Source organism: Oncorhynchus keta, unplaced genomic scaffold (assembly GCF_023373465.1).
Source record: "Oncorhynchus keta strain PuntledgeMale-10-30-2019 unplaced genomic scaffold, Oket_V2 Un_contig_5909_pilon_pilon, whole genome shotgun sequence".
Taxonomy (NCBI): Eukaryota; Metazoa; Chordata; class Actinopteri; order Salmoniformes; family Salmonidae; genus Oncorhynchus; species Oncorhynchus keta.
The window spans coordinates 189,208-214,703 of NW_026288578.1; the positions used below are offsets into that span (position 1 = coordinate 189,208).

At 45.6% G+C, this 25,496-nt stretch overlaps 1 pseudogene; it reads right to left on the bottom strand.

The window, feature by feature from the left end:
* Positions 1–312: 312 nt before the first annotated feature.
* LOC118370918 (excitatory amino acid transporter 2-like) lies at positions 313–24,522 on the bottom strand (annotated as a pseudogene).
* Between the last annotated feature and the right edge of the window lie 974 nt (positions 24,523–25,496).

Genomic DNA, 25,496 nt, shown 5'->3' on the forward strand with positions numbered 1-25,496 from the left:
CTCTCTACCATCTCTTACTCTCTCTCTACCATCTCCTTACTCTCTCTCTACCATCTCTACTCTCTCTACCATCTCTTACTCTCTCTCTCTACCATCTCCTTCTCTCTCTCTACCATCTACTCTCTCTCTACCATCTCTTACATCTCTCTCTCTACCATCTCTCTTACTCTCTCTCTACCATCTCTACTCTCTCTCTACCATCTACTCTCTCTCTACCATCATCTCTTACTCTCTCTCTACCATCTCCTTACTCTCTCTCTACCATCTACTCTCTCTCTACCATCTCTTACTGTCTCTCTCTACCATCTCTTACTCACTCTCTCTCTTACTCTCTCTCTACCAACTCTTACTCTCTCTTACTCTCTCTCTACCATCTCCTACTCACTCTCTACCATCTCTTACTCTCTCTCTACCAACTCTTACTCTCTCTTACTCTCTCTCTACCATCTCCTACTCTCTCTCTACCATCTCTTACTCTCTCTTACTCTCTCTCTACCATCTCTTACTCTCTCTCTACCATCTCTTACTCTCTCTTACTCTCTCTCTACCATCTCCTACTCACTCTCTACCATCTCTTACTCTCTCTCTACCAACTCTTACTCTCTCTTACTCTCTCTCTACCATCTCCTACTCACTCTCTACCATATCTTACTCTCTCTCTACCAACTCTTACTCTCTCTTACTCTCTCTCTACCATCTCCTACTCACTCTCTACCATCTCTTACTCTCTCTCTACCAACTCTTACTCTCTCTTACTCTCTCTCTCTACCATCTCCTACTCACTCTCTACCATCTCTTACTCTCTCTCTACCAACTCTTACTCTCTCTTACTCTCTCTCTACCATCTCCTACTCACTCTCTACCATCTCCTACTCACTCTCTACCATATCTTACTCTCTCTCTACCTGACATCTCTTACTCTCTCTCTGCCTGACATCTCTTACTCTCTCTCTACCATCTCTTACTCTCTCCCTACCATCTATTATTCTGTCTTTTGTTCTCTCTCTTTTTCACTCTTTCTTTGACACACACATTCACACACTGGAATGCACGTATACGTTATATACAGACACACAAAAACATATAGAATATATTGATTGTTGGTGTGTTTGTCCTCTTACAGCCAGGGGAGGGAACATATTCAATTCTCTTCCTGCCTCTGCACATGTCTTGTTAATGCTGTCCATATGCACCTTGCGTCGTTGGCTGTCTATAAATACGCAACAGCCGCATTTGGAGGCATTTAGTGATGTTAAGTCCAGAGGTAAGCTCCAGTGCTTAGAGGCTGATCATGTGTGCCGATGCCAGAGTTTAATCCTCTAAGTCAAAGGTATTGTAGCTCCTTCAACACACCCAACACTTGTTTTTATTCTGCCACTAGGGGGAGCCACATGGTCAACATTCTCCTTCCCTTTGCTGCGGGATGTTGTTACGTTAACGGTTTCAGAACCTGTTTGCTGCTATTGGTTGACTGCAACAAGAGGCAGTAGTAAAGTCAAGGGCTTTTTGAGATAGTTCACTGTTTGCCTTGACGTTTTTGCAATTTTTATATTTTTAAGAAAATGTGCATTACCAAGGCTCTTTAAGTTATTTTATTCTTAGTGCTATTAGAAGGCAGCAGGTTTTAGAAAGCGTCAAAGCCACTCTGGAAACCAAAGAAAAGTGAATCGACCACCACTGAATATCTAGCAACCCCTGGAACATCAAGTGTTTCTGGAACATATTGTTATAAGGTTGTGCAGGGTCAGGAATAGGAATAGTAGTGACTGACAGGAGGGTTCTCCATGGAGGGGCTTCTCATCATAACACTCCTCAACTGGTCCTTGTATACAACTGGCAAGGCCACATCCCATAAGCACACATTCTCTGAACTGATTCTGGCGCTAACAAAACCCCTACATTTTTTATACATAAAACAGACAGAAGGATTGCTTTTTCCCCAAAAGTTTGAGCAGCAACAAAAGTGCGGCATTGCGTATATCAGAGAACATGCACTGTCGAGTAAGGTTCAGAATACAACCACCTGAATGGGTCCATTATACTAAACAATGCCTTAAAAATCACCAGCACAGCTTGAGAAATGTCATTTGGAAGTCCTAATCTAATGGTTTAAGATAGGTACAAGTGGATGCGTACCTACGTTGTCTTTGTGGGAGGGGAGCTTCATCCCATAGTCAATGAACTGACCATAGTCAGACCACAGGAAGTAAGACGGATGCACCAAAGCTTGTGATTACAGGGCTAAGTGTGGTTACGTTCTTTATTTTGGTCAGGAAGGGAAGCTTGTGGAAGTCAGGATGAGGTCGGAGCAGGGTGCTGCTTTACTCTCGTTTCCACGGTTCCTCCTCAACAAGAGAGAAATCTGCAGTGTTGGGGTGGCCGTTGGGGTGGCCGTTTCCATTGCCCATGGATACCTGCAAGCAATTACCAGGGACATCTAACTGTAAGACCAAGGCACAGTCATATTGAAGCTGTCAAAGGGTTTGAGCAGAGAAACCAAGGGGGTAATACTTGCAGGCCATCCTTTTGGTTGAATTTGGTTGGTCGGTTGAATTTTGGTTGAATTGGTTGAATTTACTGGGATTCCCGCAAATTTGGTCCCAATAGAAAGAAAAGAAAAGAAAGAATATTCTCTGAGTACTGAAGCGACAGCAGATACAGAAGATAGATTGAATCCTCTTTGAATACTGAAGCGACAGCAGATACAGAAGATAGATTGAATCCTCTCTGAATACTGAAGCGACAGCAGATACAGAAGATAGATTGAATCCTCTTTGAGTACTGAAGCGACAGCAGATACAGAAGATAGATTGAATCCTCTCTGAGTACTGAAGCGACAGCAGATACAGAAGATAGATTGAATCCTCTCTGAATACTGAAGCGACAGCAGATACAGAAGATAGATTGAATCCTCTTTGAGTACTGAAGCGACAGCAGATACAGAAGATAGATTGAATCCTCTCTGAATACTGAAGCGACAGCAGATACAGAAGATAGATTGAATCCTCTTTGAATACTGAAGCGACAGCAGATACAGAAGATAGATTGAATCCTCTTTGAATACTGAAGCGACAGCAGATACAGAAGATAGATTGAATCCTCTCTGAATACTACAGATACAGAAGATAGATTGAATCCTCTTTGAGTACTGAAGCGACAGCAGATACAGAAGATAGACTGAATCCTCTCTGAGTACTGAAGCGACAGCAGATACAGAAGATAGATTGAATCCACTCTGAATACTGAAGCGACAGCAGATACAGAAGATAGATTGAATCCTCTTTGAGTACTGAAGCGACAGCAGATACAGAAGATAGATTGAATCCTCTCTGAATACTGAAGCGACAGCAGATACAGAAGATAGATTGAATCCTCTCTGAATACTGAAGCGACAGTAGATACTGAAGATGGATTGAAATGTGTTTTCTCACTGACAGGAGACTGTAAAACATTGATGAGTCAGTTTTGTTTTCTATCTTGGCCATGTATTTTATGGATTCTCTGCCCAACAGAATTACCGGGACAATAATGTTGAATAAGAAAACAACTAAATTACAGTATAAAACAGGGATTAGTAATCGTCCCATGCAAGCAAAGCAATAGAACAATGATCCATGACAAATGGATCAGTAAAATGCTCTGAAAATAAGAGCATGGACTTTTCATTGAGTTTTTGGTCTAAAACATAGCTAGCTACAGTAGAAAGAAGGATTTTTGACAGGTCCATAATATGTCTGCCACTGTTTAGATAAACATGATGAAATAGCAGTCTTCATGTGTACCACTAGCCAGACAATGTAGATTTAAAAATGCGCCCTAAAAGTGAATCGAATCATGTAAGCAGGGCTGCCACAAATACATGTCCAATGAAGAAAAAGAATCCCACTCATGTCACAGGTTATTACAAGACATAGGAAGAAAAGGAAAGTGAGGAAACATGTTTTCAAAAGAAAAATTATGTCAAAAACACAACATCCGAATGATAGTAAACTGTCGAGCAAAAGTACACAGGTATCACAAAACTGCTTTTCCATATAGTGAGTGAGTGAGTAAATAAATATAAGAGCATATTTATTTAGTTTCTCCACCTTGAAATATTGTTTTCTCCAAAATAACTGTATAAGGTGACATCAATGTCTGTCGACATACCAAATGACAAGAGAAGGAAAGGCAGTCGTTACGGGAAGTCTACATGCACGTCTCTATATCCTTAAAGATGAAATGTACCTTGCAATCATCTATCATGACTGTGCTGTGGGCTGCAGCGTAAACACACTGGTTGGTGTTGTTCTCCAAGAAGGATTGGGATTTTGTCAACTCAAATTCATCAACTTTTTGCGCGGCGTCAAACGCATCGAGCTCATCTTTGGACAGGTGGTAAACGATACCGGCCCCGTAGGAGTCCCCAACCACGTTGACGGAGGTTCGGAACCGATCCCTGTATTTTTTTTAGGGTGGGGAGGCAGACACAGAGACAGACAAGTGCAGAAGGTAATCTCTCGGGGAACAAAGCTGAGGACAATATTTTGAGGAAGACCAGAGTTTTATCCTGAGGTAACAAGAAGATATTGTGTGTGTGTGGAAACATTCTCTGTATGTGTGAATGCAGGTACAAGTGCAAGATTGAGTACTCACAGCAGCCAGTCAACAGCCACCAACAGACTGATGTCTTGGGTGGGTAACCCAACGGCTGTTAGGATCAGTAGCATGGTCACCAATCCAGCACTGGGGATACTGGCCGCTCCCACACTCAAGGTTGCTGTCAGGCTACAGTCAGGATGAGAGATCTCAGTCAATTATACACTGGCCAAGGTTGCTGTCAGGCTACAATCAGGATGAGAGATCTCAGTCAATTACACACTGGCCAAGGTTGCTGTCAGGCTACAATCAGGATGAGAGATCTCAGTCAATTACACACTGGCCAAGGTTGCTGTCAGGCTACAATCAGGATGAGAGATCTCAGTCAATTACACTGGCCAAGGTTGCTGTCAGGCTACAATCAGGATGAGAGATCTCAGTCAATTACACACTGGCCAAGGTTGCTGTCAGGCTACAATCAGGATGAGAGATCTCAGTTAATTACACACTGGCCAAGGTTGCTGTCAGGCTACAATCAGGATGAGATCTCAGTTAATTACACACTGGCCAAGGTTGCTGTCAGGCTACAGTCAGGATGAGAGATCTCAGTTAATTACACACTGGCCAAGGTTGCTGTCAGGCTACAATCAGGATGAGAGATCTCAGTCAATTACACACTGGCCAAGGTTGCTGTCAGGCTACAATCAGGATGAGGTTGCTGTCAGGCTACAGTCAGGATGAGAGATGGCTCAGTTAATTACACACTGGCCAAGGTTGCTGTCAGGCTACAATCAGGATGAGAGATCTCAGTCAATTACACACTGGCCAAAGGTTGCTGTCAAGGTTGCTACAATCAGGATGAGAGATCTCAGTCAATTACACACTGGCCAAGGTTGCTGTCAGGCTACAATCAGGATGAGAGATCTCAGTTAATTACACACTGGCCAAGGTTGCTGTCAGGCTACAATCAGGATGAGAGATCTCAGTTAATTACACACTGGCCAAGGTTGCTGTCAGGCTACAATCAGGATGAGAGATCTCAGTTAATTACACACTGGCCAAGGTTGCTGTCAGGCTACAATCAGGATGAGAGATCTCAGTTAATTACACACTGGCCAAGGTTGCTGTCAGGCTACAATCAGGATGAGAGATCTCAGTTAATTACACACTGGCCAAGGTTGCTGTCAGGCTACAGTCAGGATGAGAGATCTCAGTTAATTACACACTGGCCAAGGTTGCTGTCAGGCTACAGTCAGGATGAGAGATCTCAGTTAATTACACACTGGCCAAGGTTGCTGTCAGGCTACAGTCAGGATGAGAGATCTCAGTTAATTACACACTGGCCAAGGTTGCTGTCAGGCTACAGTCAGGATGAGAGATCTCAGTTAATTACACACTGGCCAAGGTTGCTGTCAGGCTACAGTCAGGATGAGAGATCTCAGTTAATTACACACTGGCCAAGGTTGCTGTCAGGCTACAGTCAGGGTGAGAGATCTCAGTTAATTACACACTGGCCAAGGTTGCTGTCAGGCTACAATCAGGATGAAAGATCTCAGTTAATTACACATACATTAATTTCAACCTTATAGTGTAGGTACATGAATAAATTTTTTTGTCAAGGTCAATACGTCATGTATAGGGCACCTTGTTTTGAACAATCATGTCACATGACCTGAATTTGAACCTTTATTTAAAGGGTTTTCAATAAACGGTCCCTTTTCTTATTATGTCAGATGGGCCAGCAGCATCCTCCAGCACCATTTTCCAGCACCGTCCTCCAGCACCATCTTCCAGCACCATGCTCAGATAATTGCTTTTATTTTTGGTATAAATCTAATGTCTGGAAAAGGCTTAAAATAAAGATGAAATCCTAGGTCATGTGACATGATAGTCCAAAAGTCATGTAGGATTAGAAGTGTCCTACCTGACAGTGACGATCTGGCCGTAGTCGAGGTCGATGTTATTCATCTGGGCGATGAAGATGGCTGCCACGGCCTCGTAAAGCGCAGTGCCGTCCATGTTGATAGTGGCGCCCACGGGGAGCACGAATCTCGTCACTCGCTTATCGATGCCCAAGTTCTCCTCCAGACAGCGGAATGTGACTGGCAGGGTACCAGCACTGAGAGACGGGTACAGAACTCTACTTAATACATATTTTTTTTTTAAATTTTACCTTTATTTAACCAGGCAAGTCAGTTAAGAACAAAATCTTATTTTCAATGACGGCCTAGGACCAGTGGGTTAACTGCCTGTTCAGGGGCAGAACGACAGATTTGTACCTTGTCAGCTCGGGGTTTGAACTTGCAACCTTCCGGTTACTAGTCCAACGCTCTAACCACTAGGCTACGCTGCCGCCCACAAGACTTGGAATGGTATTAAACACTGAATTGACATAATATCTATATTATGCATTGAGCATTATGTTCCCTCAAAGGGGGACTTTTAAAGGGTCCTACTTTAAGCAGTAAGATTAGTCAACAAGAGTCTAACTACATTGTGGTAGCTAAGCTCTACAAATCTGGTGTCATGCATGAAGGTATCAGACGACCCGTGAAATGTGGACACCCCTCTAGGGCATCTCTGTTGCTGTTATCATCTCAGTGTGAGCTTCGGCTGTGGCTCACAACCTACTCTGTCATACAATCTATAAAATAGGTTGGGTAATGCAGAGTCCTTAATATAAATGAACTATTTATCCTAACCTAAGCTGAGGTTTTTAATCTTTGAAAGCAACTTTGCGCTGTGTGCACCACAAATAACATTACTCTTGTTTTTAGTTTATCTGTAGAGTGGAGACAAAACAAGCAAGGTCAAGGCATCTTGTTTTGTCTGTCTTATCGTAAACAAGCAGAATGGGTTCTAGAATGGGTTCTAGAATGGGTTCTAGAATGGGTTCTAGAATGGGTTCTGGGAAAGGCAATAATAAGTATGACAGAGGGAAAAGGGAGGGTGACAGAGAAGAAGCGAATAGGTTAGAGAATAGGTTAGAGAATAGGTTAGAGAATGGGTTAGAGAATAGGTTAGAGAATAGGTTAGAGAATGGGTTAGAGAATAGGTTAGAGAATAGGTTAGAGAATAGGTTAGAGAATGGGTTAGAGAATAGGTTAGAGAATAGGTTAGAGAATAGGTTAGAGAATGGGTTAGAGAATAGGTTAGAGAATAGGTTAGAGAATAGGTTAGAGAATGGGTTAGAGAATAGGTTAGAGAATAGGTTAGAGAATAGGTTAGAGAATAGGTTAGAGAATAGGTTAGAGAATAGGTTAGAGAATGGGTTAGAGAATGGGTTAGAGAATAGGTTAGAGAATAGGTTAGAGAATAGGTTAGTAGGTTAGAGAATAGGTTAGAGAATAGGTTAGAGAATAGGTTAGAGAAAGGTTAGAGAATGGGTTAGAGAATAGGTTAGAGAATAGGTTAGAGAATAGGTTAGAGAATAGGTTAGAGAATAGGTTAGAGAATAGGTTAGAGAATAGGTTAGAGAATAGGTTAGAGAATGGGTTAGAGAATAGGTTTGAGAATAGGTTTGAGAATAGGTTAGAGAATGGGTTAGAGAATAGGTTAGAGAAAGGTTAGAGAATAGGTTAGAGAATGGGTTAGAGAATAGGTTAGAGAATGGGTTGAGAATAGGTTAGAGAATAGGTTAGAGAATAGGTTAGAGAATAGGTTAGAGAATGGGAGAATGGGTTTGAGAATAGGTTAGAGAATAGGTTAGAGAATAGGTTAGAGAATAGGTTTGGGTCTTGTACCTAGATGCTGTCCCAATAGCGGTGACCCAGGCCTGAAAGATTCCCATGAAGAAGACATAGGGGTTTTTCTTCACGATGACTAAGTATATTAGCGGTAGAAATATGGCACCGTGGATGACAAGGCCCACGATCACGGTCACCATGTACATTCCCAGTTGCCTGGCAACCATTTCCAGATCATCGATTGAGATGATCTTCCCACAGATGAGACAGGCGATACCGAAAGGGGAATACCTGGGAGAGACCTTGGTGAGATTAGTTTTGCAGTTTGGTAAAACTAATGAAAGGTCAATAGTGGTATGTAATTGGGAATATTGGGGCAAACATGTACATTGGGGGCTAATTTCCTGTAATAAATAACACTTTTCTCCTTTGGCCACAGTGACTAGAGTGGACTTCCTAGAATGCCTGTTATTTTAGAGGAGGGGGGTAGAGGTATATAACTCTAGAGAGGATAAGACTTACCACATAATCATGCCAACAATCCTCATGACGATCTCGTTGAGAACGTTAAAAAACTCCAGCATGAGCTTGGCCTTTTCTCCCATCTTCCCCATGATTATCCCGAAAGCCACAAAGAAACCGATCAAACCTACAGTTTCAAAAGGAGGCAAAAAGTGTCAAATCAATTATCTGGACTGCTAAGACAATCATTCATTCCAGTTAAGAGCATGTTTTCTATAAGTGTACCAACCTAGCACATTCATCCCACTCTTGTACTGAAGAGCCCTTTTGATGGTAAACTGTGGTGGACCCCTGGTCCTGTTGGTAGGTACGGGGACTTTTGTGGTGACTGTCTGGATCTGCTGGAAGCAGGCCTGAACCAGGTTTTCTGGGAAAAGGTTTCGAATTAGATCGAAGAAGGCGTCCAGACTGGAGACGTCGTCGTTCTTCTTGCCAGGCCCGAGGTTGGACTTCAGCTTGGGGTTACCTGGGTGGATGAGCAGCACCAGAATGACACCCAGAGCGGCAGCGATGACTGTGGTGGACATGTAGTACACCATGGCTCGGGTGCCCAGGCGGCCACTGGACTTGGCATCCAACCCTGCCAGTCCTGGAGTGGGAGAGAGGTGAGAGAGGCCCGCAGTTCAACAACCGGTTGGTTACGTAAACTACAGAAGATATGCATTCCAGATACTCTAGTGATAAATGCAGTGGCGGCTGCTGAGGGGAGGAAAGCTCATAATAATGTCATGGAACAGAGGAAATGGAACGGAACCAAACGGGTGTTTGATGTGTTTGATACCATTCCACTGATTCCGCTCCAGTCATTACCACCAGCCTGTCCTCCCTGATTAAGGTGCCACCAACCCCCTGTGGATAAATGCTATAATAACACTCTAACGTACAATGCCTCTAGTGCTAGTACAGACAAACGCTAGCGAACGCACTCTACACACAGGTATACTGTAGAACATTGTCATATTGTTGTATTATACATTTTGTATTGTAGATATGTAGTGGTGTAATAATGTTATATTATGGACCCAAGAAAGAGTAGCTGTTGCCTTGGCAGGAACTAATGGGGATCCATAATAAACACCTGGAAGAGTAGCTGCTGCCTTGGCAGGAATCTAATGGGGATCTATAATAATGGGGACATAATAAACAGGAAGAGTAGCTGCTGCCTTGGCAGGAACTAATGGGGATCCATAATAAACCCCAGGAAGAGTAGCTGCTGCCTTGGCAGGAACTAATGGGGATCCATAATAAACACCAGGAAGAGTAGCTGCTGCCTTGGCAGGAACTAATGGGGATCCATAATAAACACCTGGAAGAGTAGCTGCTGCCTTGGCAGGAACTAATGGGGATCTATAATAACCCCCAGGAAGAGTAGCTGCTGCCTTGGCAGGAACTAATGGGGATCCATAATAAACACCTGGAAGAGTAGCTGCTGCCTTGGCAGGAACTAATGGGGATCTATAATAAACCACAGGAAGAGTAGCTGCTGCCTTGGCAGGAACTAATGGGGATCCATAATAAACCCCAGGAAGAGTAGCTGCTGCCTTGGCAGGAACTAATGGGGATCCATAATAAACCCCAGGAAGAGTAGCTGCTGCCTTGGCAGGAACTAATGGGGATCTATAATAAACCCCAGGAAGAATAGCTGTTGTGTCACGAACCTCGCCGAGGATGGGGCCTCTTCCTGTTCGGGCGGTGCTCGGCGGTCGTCGTCGCCGGCCTATTAGCTGCCATCGATTCCCTTTCCGTTTGTTTTTGGTTATTGGGTAATTGCGTACACCTGTTTTGTATTAGGGTTTGTTTGTAGGTTATTTAAGGGCACCAGGCCTGCTGGGTATTTGTGCGGGCTTGTTTTTGTTACTCTGTTTGATGGTGTGAGTTATTCGTGTATTTATTCTCCGGACTATTTTGTCCTGTTGTTTGGACTGGCAACTTATATACGCCCAACTTATATACGGCGTGACTGTTTTGTTGCGCTGGGGAATAAATTTGAAAGAAAGACTGAACCCTGCTCTCTGCGCCTGATTCCACCCACCACTCCTAGTTGATCGTAACAGAAGCCCGCACCTTCACAAATGGAATCAGCAGGAGCAGCGACCACCCCTCTCCCCACTATGGAGGAGCGCGTCCATCACCACACAGCAGTCCTCCATCGGATTGGTACCGCGATGGACCAGATGATGGAGAGGATGGAACGAGGGGAGAGGAGTGGTCTACCGACGTCTACCCCAGCTCCCCCACTGCCGACACCACCTACTCCACCTACGTCGTCCTCTGAGTCCGGCGCACTGCGTCTCTCCCCCCGAGGGAGTACGATGGAGCGGCGGCTGGGTGCCAGGAATTTTGCTCCAGCTGGAGCTCTACCTGGCTACCGTGCGTCCGGCTCCTCGGGTGAGGAGAGTGTGAGCCTCCTCGTCTCCTGTTTAACGGGCAGGGCCCTGGACTGGGCTAACGCGGTCTGGAACAGTCCAGACTCGGCTCGGGACAACTACCTGGAGTTCACCCGCCGTTTCCGAGCTGTGTTCGATCATCCACCAGAGGGTAAAGCGGCGGGTGAGCGACTGTTCCACCTCAGACAGGAGATGAGGAGTGCACAGGACTTCGCGTTGGAGTTTAGGACCCTAGCTGCTGGTGCTGGGTGGAATGACAGGGCCCTGATGGACCATTATCGGTGTAGTCTCCGGGAGTACGTCCGCCGGGAGCTAGCTTGCAGGGACACAACTCTCTCCCTGGATGAACTAATAGACATGTCTATTCGATTGGACAACCTGCTAGCTGCCCGCGGGCGTTCAGAAGGGGTCCTGTTAATTCCACCTTCCAGCTCTCCCACTCCCACTCCGATAGAGTTGGGAGGAGCTGCATCTAGGGGGACCAGAGGAGGGGGTTCCTCCTGCTCCTATTGTGGGCGGAGAGGACACACTTCGGACCGGTGCTGGAGGAGTTCCTCTGGGAGTCGAGATGGTCGGCGGAACACTCCTCGGCCACCCCAGGTGAGTAAGCACCAAACTCACCCAGAGCTCCCTGTTGGTCACATGTTTTTGTAAAAAATTTTCCCCTGCGTTTTTCCCCTCTCTTCAGCATAAGGCGCTAGTCGATTCAGGCGCAGCTGGGAGTTTTATGGATTGCGGACTCGCCCGTAAATTGGGTATTCTGTTAGTGCAGATAGACCCACCTGTCCCCGTGCACTCCTTAGATAGCCGACCGTTAGGGTCAGGGCTGGTCAGGGAGGCCACGATTCCGCTGGACATGGTAACGCAGGGGAATCATAGGGAGAGGATCAGTTTCTACCTTATTGATTCACCTGGGTTTCCGGTGGTGTTGGGGGTTCCCTGGCTGGCTATTCACAATCCCCTAATTTCCTGGAAACAGGGGGCTCTTCAGGGGTGGTCAGACGAGTGTTCAGGTAGGTGTATAGGAGTTTCCATCGGTGCCACGACGGTGGAGAGTCCAGACCAGGTTTCCACCGTGCGCATTTCCCCAGAATATGCCGATTTGGCTATCGCTTTTAGTAAGAAGAAAGCGACAAAATTACCACCCCATCGACGGTGGGATTGCGTGATAAACCTCCAGGAGAACGCTGCACTTCCCCGGAGTCACGTGTACCCACTGTCACAGGAGGAGACGCTGGCTATGGGGACATATGTCACGGAAGCTCTGAGACAGGGGTACATTCGGCCCTCCATGTCACCTGTCTCCTCGAGTTTACTTTTTGTGAGGAAAAAGGAGGGAGGTCTGCGTCCGTGCATTGATTATCGAGGTCTCAATACGATCACAGTGGGTTTTAGTTATCCGCTACCTCTCATCGCTACGGCGGTGGAATCATTCCACGGAGCGCGTTTCTTCACAAAACTGGACCTCAGGAGCTCGTATAATCTGGTGCGTATTCGGGGAGGAGACGAGTGGAAAACAGTGTTTAGTACCACATCAGGCCACTATGAGTACCTCGTCATGCCGTATGGGTTGAAGAATGCTCCAGCCGTCTTCCAATCCTTTGTAGATGAGATTCTCAGGGACTTGCACGGGCAGGGTGTGGTAGTCTATATTGACGACATTTTGATTTATTCTACCACACGCGCCGCGCATGTTTCCCTGGTGCGCAAGGTTCTTGGGCGACTGCTGGAGCATGACCTATACGTCAAGGCTGAGAAATGTGTGTTCTCCAAACCAGCCGTTTCCTTCCTGGGTTATCGCATTTCCAGCTCGGGGATGATGATGGAGTGTGACCGCGTTAACGCCGTGCGTATTTGGCCGACTCCGACCACGGTAAAGGAGGTGCAGCGGTTTTAGGGTTTGCCAATTACTACCGGAGGTTTATCCGGGGTTTTGGCCAAGTAGCAGCGCCCATTATCTCACTGCCGGTGCGTCTGCGGTGGTCAGCAGAGGCTGATGGAGCCTTCAACCAGTTGAAGGCACTGTTCACTGGGGCTCCCGTGTTGGCGCATCCGGACCCTTCGTTAGCATTCATAGTGGAGGTGGATGCGTCCAAGGCTGGGGTTGGAGCCGTGCTGTCTCAGCGCTTGGGCACGCCACCTGCGCTTTCTTTTCTAAGAAGCTGGGTCTGGCGGAGCGGAACTATGATGTGGGGGACCGGGAGTTACTAGCTATGGTAAAGCCCTGAAGGTGTGGAGACACTGGCTAGAGGGGGCTAAACACCCTTTCCTCATCTGGACTGACCACCGTAATCTGGAGTATATTCGAGCAGCGAGGAGACTAAATCCGCGTCAGGCTAGGTGGGCCATGTTTTTTACACGTTTTAGATTTACGATCTCTTACAGACCAGGTTCCCTCAACATTAAGGCTGACGCGCTGTCCCGTCTCTATGATACCGAGGACCGGTCCATCGAACCCACTCCCATCCTTCCGGCCTCTCGGCTGGTGGCCCCAGTGGTGTGGGAGGTGGACGTGGACATCGAGCGGACGTTGAGGGTTGAACCTGCGCCTACACAGTGTCCGACTGGTCGAAGTTACGTACCGCTTGGTGTCCGTGATAAATTGATTCGGTGGGCCCACACACTACCGTCTGCGGGTCATCCGGGGATTGATAGGACAGTGCGGGGTCTTAGGGGGAAATACTGGTGGCCCACCTTAGCTAAGGATGTGAGGCTCTATGTCTCTTCCTGTTCGGTATGCGCCCAGAGTAAGGCTCCTAGGCACCTTCCTAGAGGGAAGTTACAGCCCCTCCCGGTTCCACAACGGCCATGGTCCCATCTCTCGGTAGATTTCCTTACTGATCTTCCCCCATCCCAGGGGAACACTACCGTTCTGGTCGTTGTGGATCGGTTCTCTAAGTCCTGCCGTCTCCTCCCATTGCCTGGTCTCCCTACGGCCCTATAGACTGCAGAGGCTCTATTTACCCACGTCTTCCGGCACTATGGGGTTCCAGAGGATATCGTCTCTGATCGGGGTCCCCAGTTCACGTCCCAGGTTTGGAAGGTGTTTATGGAGCGTCTGGGGATCTCGGTCAGCCTTACCTCTGGTTATCACCCCGAAAGTAATGGGCAGATGGAGAGAGTAAACCAGCAAGTGGGTAGGTTTCTGAGGTCGTATTGTCAGGACCGGCCAGGAGAATGGGCGAGGTACGTCCCGTGGGCAGAGTTGGCCCAGAACTCTCTTCGGCATTCGTCCACGAAGATGTCGCCATTCGAATGCATACTGGGTTACCAGCCGGTCCTGGCTCCGTGGCATCAGAGTCAGACCGAGGCTCCTGTGGTGGAGGAGTGGGTACAGCGCTCTAGAGACACCTGGTGGGCAGTCCAGGATTCTCTCAGGCCAGTGAACGGCAGAAGAGAGACGCTGACCGCCACCGTAGTGAGGCCCCGGTGTTCGCACCGGGGGACAGGGTCTGGCTCTCGACCCGAAACCTGCCCCTCCGCCTGCCCTGCCGGAAGCTGGGGCCGCAGTGTGTGGGGCCATTTAAAGTCCTGAGGAGGATAAACGAGGTGTGTTATAGATTGCAACTTCCCTCTTATTATCGCATTAACCCCTCGTTTCATGTGTCTCTCCTCAGGCCGGTGGTAGCTGGTCCCCTAGAAGACAATGAGGTACCGGAGGTCCCTCCACCCCCTCTGGACATCGAGGGTCTCCGGCGTACACAGTACGAGCTATTCTGGACTCGAGACGCCGGGTGAGGGGCCTGCAGTACCTCGTGGACTGGGAGGGTACGGTCCGGAGGAGAGGTGCTGGGTACCGGGGAGGGACATTTTAGATCCTTCCATCTTGAGAGATTTCCACCGCCTCTACCCGAATCGCCCCGCGCCTCGTCCTCCAGGTCGTCCTCGAGGCTGGGGTCGGCGCTGCGGGAGCCGCGCGTCAGGGGGTTACTGTCATGAACCTCGCCGAGGATGGGGCCTCTTCCTGTTCGGGCGGTGCTCGGCGGTCGACGTCGCCGGCCTATTAGCTGCCATCGATTCCCTTTCCGTTTGTTTTTGGTTATTGGGTAATTGGGTACACCTGTTTTGTATTAGGGTTTGTTTGTAGGTTATTTAAGGGCACTAGGCCTGCTGGGTATATGTGCGAGCTTGTTTTTGTTACTCTGTGTTTGATGGTGTGAGTTATTTGTGTATTTATTCTCCGGACTATTTTGTCCTGTTGTTTGGACTGGCAACTTATATACGCCCTGTGTGTTGGCGTGACTGTTTTGTTGCGCTGGGGAATACATTTGAAAGAAAGACTGAACCCTGCTCTCTGCGCCTGATTCCACCCACAACTCCTAGTTGATCGTAACATGTTGCCTTGGCAGGAACTAATGGGGATCCATAATAAACACCAGGAAGAGTAGCTGCTGCCTTGGCAGGAACTAATGGGGATCCATAATAAACACCAGGAAGAGTAGCTGCTGCCTTGGCAGGAACTAATGGGGATCTATAATAAACCACAGGAAGAGTAGCTGCTGCCTTGGCAGGAACTAATGGGGATCCATAATAAACACCAGGAAGAGTAGCTGCTGCCTTGGCAGGAACTAATGGGGATCCATAATAAACACCAGGAAGAGTAGCTGCTGCCTTGGCAGGAACTAATGGGGATCCATAATAAACACCAGGAAGAGTAGCTGCTGCCTTGGCAGGAACTAATGGTGATCTATAATAATCCCCAGTGAAGAGTAGCTGTTGCCTTGGCAGGAACTAATGGGGATCCATAATAAATACCAGGAAGAGTAGCTGCTGCCTTGGCAGGAACTAATGGGGATCCATAATAACCCCAGGAAGAGTAGCTGCTGCCTTGGCAGGAACTAATGGGGATCCATAATAAACACCTGGAAGAGTAGCTGCTGCCTTGACAGGAACTAATGGGGATCTATAATAAACCACAGAAAGAGTAGCTGCTGCCTTGGCAGGAACTAATGGGGATCTATAATAAACCCCAGGAAGAATAGCTGTTGCCTTGGCAGGAACTAATGGGGATCCATAATAAACACCAGGAAGAGTAGCTGCTGCCTTGGCAGGAACTAATGGTGATCTATAATAATCCCCAGTGAAGAGTAGCTGTTGCCTTGGCAGGAACTAATGGGGATCCATAATAAACACCAGGAAGAGTAGCTGCTGCCTTGGCAGGAACTAATGGTGATCTATAATAATCCCCAGTGAAGAGTAGCTGTTGCCTTGGCAGGAACTAATGGGGATCCATAATAAATCCCAGGAAGAGTAGCTGTTGCCTTGGCAGGAACTAATGGGGATCCATAATAGACACCAGGAAGAGTAGCTGCTGCCTTGGCAGGAACTAATGGGGATCTATAATAAACCCCAGGAAGAGTAGCTGCAGCCTTGGCAGGAACTAATGGAGATCCATAATAAACACCAGGAAGAATAGCTGTTGCCTTGGCAGGAACTAATGGGGATCCATAATAAACACCAGGAAGAGTAGCTGCTGCCTTGGCAGGAACTAATGGGGATCTATAATAAACCCCAGTGAAGAGTAGCTGTTGCCTTGGCAGGAACTAATGGGGATCCATAATAAACCCCAGGAAGAGTAGCTGCTGCCTTGGCAGGAACTAATGGGGATCTATAATAAACCCCAGGAAGAGTAGCTGCTGCCTTGGCAGGAACTAATGGGGATCCATAATAGACACCAGGAAGAGTAGCTGCTGCCTTGGCAGGAACTAATGGAGATCTATAATAAACCCCAGGAAGAGTAGCTGCAGCCTTGGCAGGAACTAATGGAGATCCATAATAAACACCAGGAAGAATAGCTGTTGCCTTGGCAGGAACTAATGGGGATCCATAATAAACACCAGGAAGAGTAGCTGCTGCCTTGGCAGGAACTAATGGGGATCCATAATAAACACCAGGAAGAGTAGCTGCTGCCTTGGCAGGAACTAATGGGGATCTATAATAAACCCCAGTGAAGAGTAGCTGTTGCCTTGGCAGGAACTAATGGGGATCCATAATAAATCCCAGGAAGAGTAGCTGTTGCCTTGGCAGGAACTAATGGGGATCCATAATAAACCCCAGGAAGAGTAGCTGCTGCCTTGGCAGGAACTAATGGGGATCCATAATAAACACCAGGAAGAGTAGCTGCTGCCTTGGCAGGAACTAATGGGGATCCATAATAAACACCAGGAAGAGTAGCTGCTGCCTTGGCAGGAACTAATGGGGATCCATAATAAACACCAGGAAGAATAGCTGTTGCCTTGGCAGGAACTAATGGGGATCCATAATAAACACCAGGAAGAATAGCTGTTGCCTTGGCAGGAACTAATGGGGATCCATAATAAACACCAGGAAGAGTAGCTGCTGCCTTGGCAGGAACTAACGGGGATCCATAATAAACACCAGGAAGAGTAGCTGCTGCCTTGGCAGGAACTAATGGGGATCTATAATAAACCCCAGTGAAGAGTAGCTGTTGCCTTGGCAGGAACTAATGGGGATCCATAATAAATCCCAGGAAGAGTAGCTGTTGCCTTGGCAGGAACTAATGGGGATCTATAATAAACCCCAGGAAGAGTAGCTGCAGCCTTGGCAGGAACTAATGGGGATCCATAATAAACACCAGGAAGAGTAGCTGCTGCCTTGGCAGGAACTAATGGGGATCCATAATAAACACCAGGAAGAGTAGCTGCTGCCTTGGCAGGAACTAATGGGGATCTATAATAAACCCCAGTGAAGAGTAGCTGTTGCCTTGGCAGGAACTAATGGGGATCCATAATAAATCCCAGGAAGAGTAGCTGCTGCCTTGGCAGGAACTAATTGGGATCCATGATAAATACATATGATGGCAGGGTTCTGTTCTCCCACCTGTGATGAGACTGGAGATGATCAGAGGCAGGATGAGCATCTTCAGCATCCTCATCAGGATGTCTCCTGGGAACAGGAAGATGACCATGACCACATCAGGGGGAACGACATGGGACGCAGTAGTATCCCAGAAACAGAGCCTGTGATCACACCTAGAACACAGAGAGAGAACCCACAATCATATCAACTGAAGACCTCTCATTGGTTTTCTGTTGCATGATTTAGAAGGGGGCTATTTTTATTCATACACATCAGCTAGTGTTTATACCCTGAACACAACAAGCTCTACCGGCTCTCACTACACTTTCACCCACAACTTTTAGGCAACCTTATGCACTGTGAGGGATGGGAGGTGACTAAGTGCAGAAAAACTAAATATATCAAAACTAAATTATATCAAATCCCACACTTTTCATTGTTAAAGATGCAATCTGGGATCTTAAGAATTTACTAATTTGTAACATATTGTATGCCTTTGAATTTGTAACATAAAATGTGAGTTGCAAAAAACAAAAATAGAAATAAAACTTGCTTTTGGTCATTCAACATACAAAATAGATGACACAGAACACAATTGCGTTTACAATTTTCAGGAACCCATTTCGGCTCATTAGCATTAGTTTCAAAACTACTGCTAACTTACCAAGACAGTAACAACCAGACACATCTAAACAACAGGCTAACTTACCAAGACAGTAACAACCAGACACATTTAAACAACAGGCTAACTTACCAAGACAGTAACAACCAGACACATCTAAACAACAGGCTAACTTACCAAGACAGTAACAACCAGACACATTTAAACAACAGGCTAACTTACCAAGACAGTAACAACCAGACACATCTAAACAACAGGCTAACTTACCAAGACAGTAACAACCAGACACATCTAAACAACAGGCTAACTTACCAAGACAGTAACAACCAGACACATCTAAACAACAGGCTAACTTACCAAGACAGTAACAACCAGACACATCTAAACAACAGGCTAACTTACCAAGACAGTAACAACCAGACACATCTAAACAACAGGCTAACTTACCAAGACAGTAACAACCAGACACATCTAAACAACAGGCTAACTTACCAAGACAGTAACAACCAGACACATCTAAACAACAGGCTAACTTACCAAGACAGTAACAACCAGACACATCTAAACAACAGGCTAACTTACCAAGACAGTAACAACCAGACACATCTAAACAACAGGCTAACTTACCAAGACAGTAACAACCAGACACATCTAAACAACAGGCTAACTTACCAAGACAGTCAACATACCAGACACATCTAAACAACAGGCTAACTTACCAAGACAGTAACAACCAGACACATCTAAACAACAGGTTAACTTACCAAGACAGTAACAACCAGACACATCTAAACAACAGGCTAACTTACCAAGACAGTAACAACCAGACACATCTAAACAACAGGCTAACTTACCAAGACAGTAACAACCAGACACATCTAAACAACAGGCTAACTTACCAAGACAGTAACAACCAGTCACCTCTAAACAACAGGCTAACTTACCAAGACAGTAACATCTATACCACAGGCTAACTTACCAAGACAGTAACATCTATACAACAGGCTAACTTACCAAAACAGTAACATCTATACAACAGGCTAACTTACCAAGACAGTAACATCTATACCACAGGCTAACTTACCAAGACAGTAACATCTATACAACAGGCTAACTTACCAAAACAGTAACATCTATACAACAGGCTAACTTACCAAGACAGTAACATCTATACAACAGGCTAACTTACCAAGACAGGAAACATGACAGGCTAACTTACCAAGAGAGTAACAACCAGTCACCTCTAAACAACAGGCTAACTTACCAAGACAGTAAACTATACCACAGGCTAACTTACCAAGACAGTAACATCTATAGACAGTAACTTACCAAGACAGTAACATCTAAACAACAGGCTAACTTACCAAGACAGTAACAACCAGACCCATCTAAACAACAGGCTAACTTACCAAGACAGTAACAACCAGACACATCTAAACAACAGGCTAACTTACCAAGACAGTAACAACCAGACACATCTAAACAACAGGCTAACTTACCAAGACAGTAACAACCAGACCCATCTAAACAACAGGCTAACTTACCAAGACAGTAACAACCAGACACATCTAAACAACAGGCTAACTTACCAAGACAGTAACAACCAGACCCATCTAAACAACAGGCTAACTTACCAAGACAGTAACATCTATACAACAGGCTAACTTACCAAAACAGTAACATCTATACAACAGGCTAACTTACCAAGACAGTAACATCTATACAACAGGCTAACTTACCAAGACAGTAACATCTATATGACAGGCTAACTTACCAAGGCAGTAACATCTATATGACAGGCTAACTTACCAAGACAGTAACAACCAGTCACATCTAAACAACAGGCTAACTTACCAAGACAGTAACATCTATATGACAGGCTAACTTACCAAGACAGTAACAACCAGTCACATCTAAACAACAGGCTAACTTACCAAGACAGTAACATCTATACAACAGGCTAACTTACCAAGACAGTAACATCTATACAACAGGCTAACTTACCAAGACAGTAACATCTATACAACAGGCTAACTTACCAAGACAGTAACAACCAGTCACCTCTAAACAACAGGCTAACTTACCAAGACAGTAACATCTATACCACAGGCTAACTTACCAAGACAGTAACATCTATACAACAGGCTAACTTACCAAAACAGTAACATCTATACAACAGGCTAACTTACCAAGACAGTAACAACCAGTCACATCTAAACAACAGGCTAACTTACCAAGGCAGTAACAACCAGACACATCTAAACAACAGGCTAACTTACCAAGACAGTAACAACCAGACACATCTAAACAACAGGCTAACTTACCAAGACAGTAACAACCAGACACATCTAAACAACAGGCTAACTTACCAAGACAGTAACATCTAAACAACAGGCTACCTTACCAAGGCAGTAACATCTATATGACAGGCTAACTTACCAAGACAGTAACAACCAGTCACATCTAAACAACAGGCTAACTTACCAAGACAGTAACATCTATATGACAGACTAACTTACCAAGACTGTAACAACCAGTCACATCTAAACAACAGGCTAACTTACCAAGACAGTAACATCTATGCAACAGGCTAACTTACCAAGACAGTAACAAGCAGACAAATCTATAGGACAGACTAACTTACCAAGGATGGTGAGGAAAAGGACCAAGTTATTCATGATTTTGCTGCATATTCCCCAACACATAGGCTGAGGAGGCTCCACGATGGGCTCCAAATGGCTTTCATGCATTCTGACCTCCACTTGCCTCTGCATTGTGTTGGCACTAGAGAGAGAGAGAGATAGATAGGAGGTTTATTCATTTACTCCTCCTTGACCCATAATGCCTAGCTGTGTCGACAGGTATTACCATATTTGCTCCAGTGTAAAGGTCACTGATGCAGCACACCATAAGAGTTTGATGTGGCTTCTTGTCCATCTGTAATAATGGCTCGGGAACTGATGGCAAACAGAATGATAATGTATTCATACTATCACAAAGATGTATGAGGGAGAGGAGACTGAACGAGTGGGTAGAAAGAGAGGCATGGGAGATGTGAGTATGTAAATCATTCTAATTATATTTTTCCAAATAATTTGTATATTGTCAAAAACAATTATCTGTACTCTTATTTGTTGTATTAATTTGTGAGGGTGACCCCATTTCCCCGACTTTGAATACTACTGACGTAGCCCCCTCGTATTAGTGAAAAGGCTCCACTTGAAACAAAGAGTTATTTTTAGAGGATTCACCTATTGGGACAATTCAAGGTGTGACACCTTCTTTTCTACGAGTGCACCTTGGGGCTTGATACCTGATATTTAGGCTTCAAAGTACACCAGTTATTATTATTATTTTTTAAACTTAACTAGGCAAGTCAGTTAAGAAGAATTTCTTATTTACAATGACGGCCTACCCCGGCCAAACTAGGACGATGCAGGGCCAATTGGGCACCGCCCTGTGGGACTCCACCTCTTATTGGTGAAAGGGTTCACGGCCGGATATGATGCAGCCTGGATTCAAACCAGGGACTGTAGTGACGCCTCTTCCACTGAGACGCAGTGCCTTAGACTGTTGCGCCTCAGGAGCCCACCATGACTTGTGTGTTAGTACAGTATGTGTGTGTGTCCAGTGTCCGTCGACAGCAACTGACTTAAACTTAACCTCTGTTATCTCTGCCCTCTGATCTGGGTCAGTCTGAGGATGCAGTGATTTTCCAGTGAATGGAGCTTCTTCGTAATCTTATTCCTCTGAGATGGAAGTCTTCATTTTCAGGTCATGCCCCCATCTCACACTCCTCACACTCCTCCCTCCATCTCTACCTAATCGCCTCATCACGTCACCACAGCAACAAGTCTCCCAGCTTTGTTGTGGTCTGGCTTATTAAAAGCTCTTCAACTTAAAAGTCCCCGACCGTCCCTACTCCTAGCATCATTTAAATCACATCTCTTGGGGTGTATAACCTTGTGTGCTGTTGCGTAACTTTGTCCCCTCCACCATTCTGGAACATCCGTGTGTTGTCACCGTGTCCCGTATTGTTTCATATTTACACTAACACACACTGTCAATACCGTCCATTTCCTGAGATGGAGCTTTCTGCTGGGTCCCCCTGCTACACTCTTACACTGTCCTAAAAATGAACAGCCCTGTACTCACTGGCAAAATATCTCTCGGATTGAGAGGGAAATGGAGGTTTGGCGAAATTCCCTGTTTCTAAAACCATATTGAGTGAATCTGTAACTGGAGTAACTGCTTGTATTGCATACTGTTTACATCCACAGAACCAAAGACGTGACGGCGAGGCAGTTAATAGGTTGTGACTGGCAAATCAATCAGAGGCTGTCTGACACACAGTGCCCGGACATAAGCCTGTTAAGGCCGACAAAATTAGCCTGTCAAGCACACCAGTGGTTTAGTTACATAACCTCTCAGGGGTGACCCAGGAACTGTCAAGGTGTGCCAAGCTGCGATTAGACCGTCTTGAGCAAGGGATTACTGTTTGATTCACAGATTCAGAAATACAGACTCACAATACATACAAATGAAATCACATATTTAAAAATCACAATTATTCACACAGCTCTTTGGCAAGAAATGGCCCCCTCACCAAGAGTCATCCATACTGCCTATCTGCTCTATGGTGCATCAGAACGAACCAAAAGCTTTTCAAAGCCTAAACAATATATCAATACAGTCAACTGAAGCCTCTGACTGTAGCAATTGTGAAGCACTTGAATCAGGATCCAGGACACATACGATTTGCTAATGTCATTATGTGTCTCATTAGATAGGGTACATCTCATTGAGCTGGATGGTTCTCAAGGCCACCTGGCTGCATTGGTGCAGATGAGGTCAAAGGGGAGAGTGTCTCAGCTCTCTCACCAGAAAGGGATGACCTCTGATTACCAAAGGTCAAATGACAATACATGAAGAATGATCAGACAAGTCACAGACGCCAGAGCATTTTCCCTTTTAGTGTCAGGGGACAACAACAATACTGTTGCATAATACTGTGATGAGGAAATTCTACTCAACAATACTGTAGCATAATACTGTGATGAGGAAATTCTACTCAACAATACTGTAGCATAATACTGTGATGAGGAAATTCTACTCAACAATACTGTAGCATAATACTGTGATGAGGAAATTCTACTCAACAATACTGTAGCATAATACTGTGATGAGGAAATTCTACTCAACAATACTGTAGCATAATACTGTGATGAGGAAATTCTACTCAACAATACTGTAGCATAATACTGTGATGAGGAAATTCTACTCAACAATACTGTAGCATAATACTGTGATGAGGAAATTCTACTCAACAATACTGTTGCATAATACTGTGAGATGCAAACTTTCAATCATACCTTCAAAAATCCATGACAGCAACTGCCTCTATAATAAATACAGCACGGAAAAAAATAGAATGTAGACGGTTTGAAGAGAAACATTCTGGAGCGCTTCAAGAAAATGTTTCAAACCTTTCATATTCAATTAAAACCTTTACATTTAGCTTACCTGTAGTTGTTGTCTGTAATGTGGAATGGAAGGTGACGTACTAAAGAGTCACTACTCAGTCAGCCATGGGCTGCAAGGATAGAGTCAAAGAAAGGAAGGGAAATTCACGGTCTATCCATCTTGGAGATTCAGTGAAGATCCACAAACGTATGAAGGTCCCCCCTTTGCCCCTTAAATAAGGGAATGTAGAAATCTGGAGGCTATGCAGGAGTAGATCTCAAGAAGAAAGCCAGCAGCACCTTCTCAGCATCCAATCGAAATACAATGAATAATCAGCAATGCCCATGGAAGACTAAGAATGGTATCCGCAGTCACTGAAGTCGACTCATCCAAGCATGTGTGTAGACCTGAAGTGACCAACCTGCAGGCTGGACTGTGGGCTCCACGTTCAGCTTAATTGTAAGCAGCGAGTGAAATCCTTGGTGCCCTCCTCTTTCTCCTTCTCTACCTGTCTAATCCGTCCTTAAAGCATGCGCTGTAATGCTTTTCCCTCGGATGTGAGGCGGGATAAAGACGCACGAGATTCTCAAACAATCAAAGCAGGCCTGCAAGCCAAGTGCTCAAGAAAAGCAACACTTGGCCGTTGCATTGAAGAGACATGTGCGTTGTATAGCCAACCCAGATGTAAACAAAGAGGAGAGGGAAGTTGGAGTAGTAATGAATCAGACAAGATGGGCTCTTTTCAACTCGCACTTTTAGAAAAAAGGATTAAGAACAATTTATTTTTTCCCAAAGCCACTCCTGGGTTGTCTTGGCTGTGTGCTTAGGGTGTTGTCCTATTGGAAGATGAACCTTTGCCCTAGTCTGAGGTCCTGAGCAGGTTTTTATCAAGGATCCTCTGTACTTTTCTCCATTCATTTTTCATTTGATCCTGACTAGTCTCCCAGTCCCTGCCACTGAAAAACATCCCCACAGCATGCTGCCACCATCATGGTTCACCATAGGATGGTGTCAGATTGCCAAGGTAAGCTTGGCAATCTGGCCAAAGTGTTGAATTTTGGTTTCATCAGACCAGAAAATCTTGGTATGAGAGTCCTTTAGGTGCCTTTGGTGCCTTTTGGCAAACTCCTAGCGGGCTGTCATGTGCCTTTACAGAGGAAAAGTCTCCTTTCCGTCTTCCGGCCTTCCATAAAGGCCTTATTGGTAGAGTGCAGCAGAGACGGTTATCCCATCGGGTTCTTGGTCACCTCCCTGACCAAAGCCCTCCTCCTCCGATTGCTCAGCTTGGCTGGGCGTCCAGCTCTAGGAAGAGTCTTGGTGGTTCCAAACTTCTTCCATTTAAGAATGATGGAGGCTACTGTGTTCTTGGGAACCTTCAATGCTGCAGAAATGTTTTGGTACCCTTCCCCAGGTCTGTGC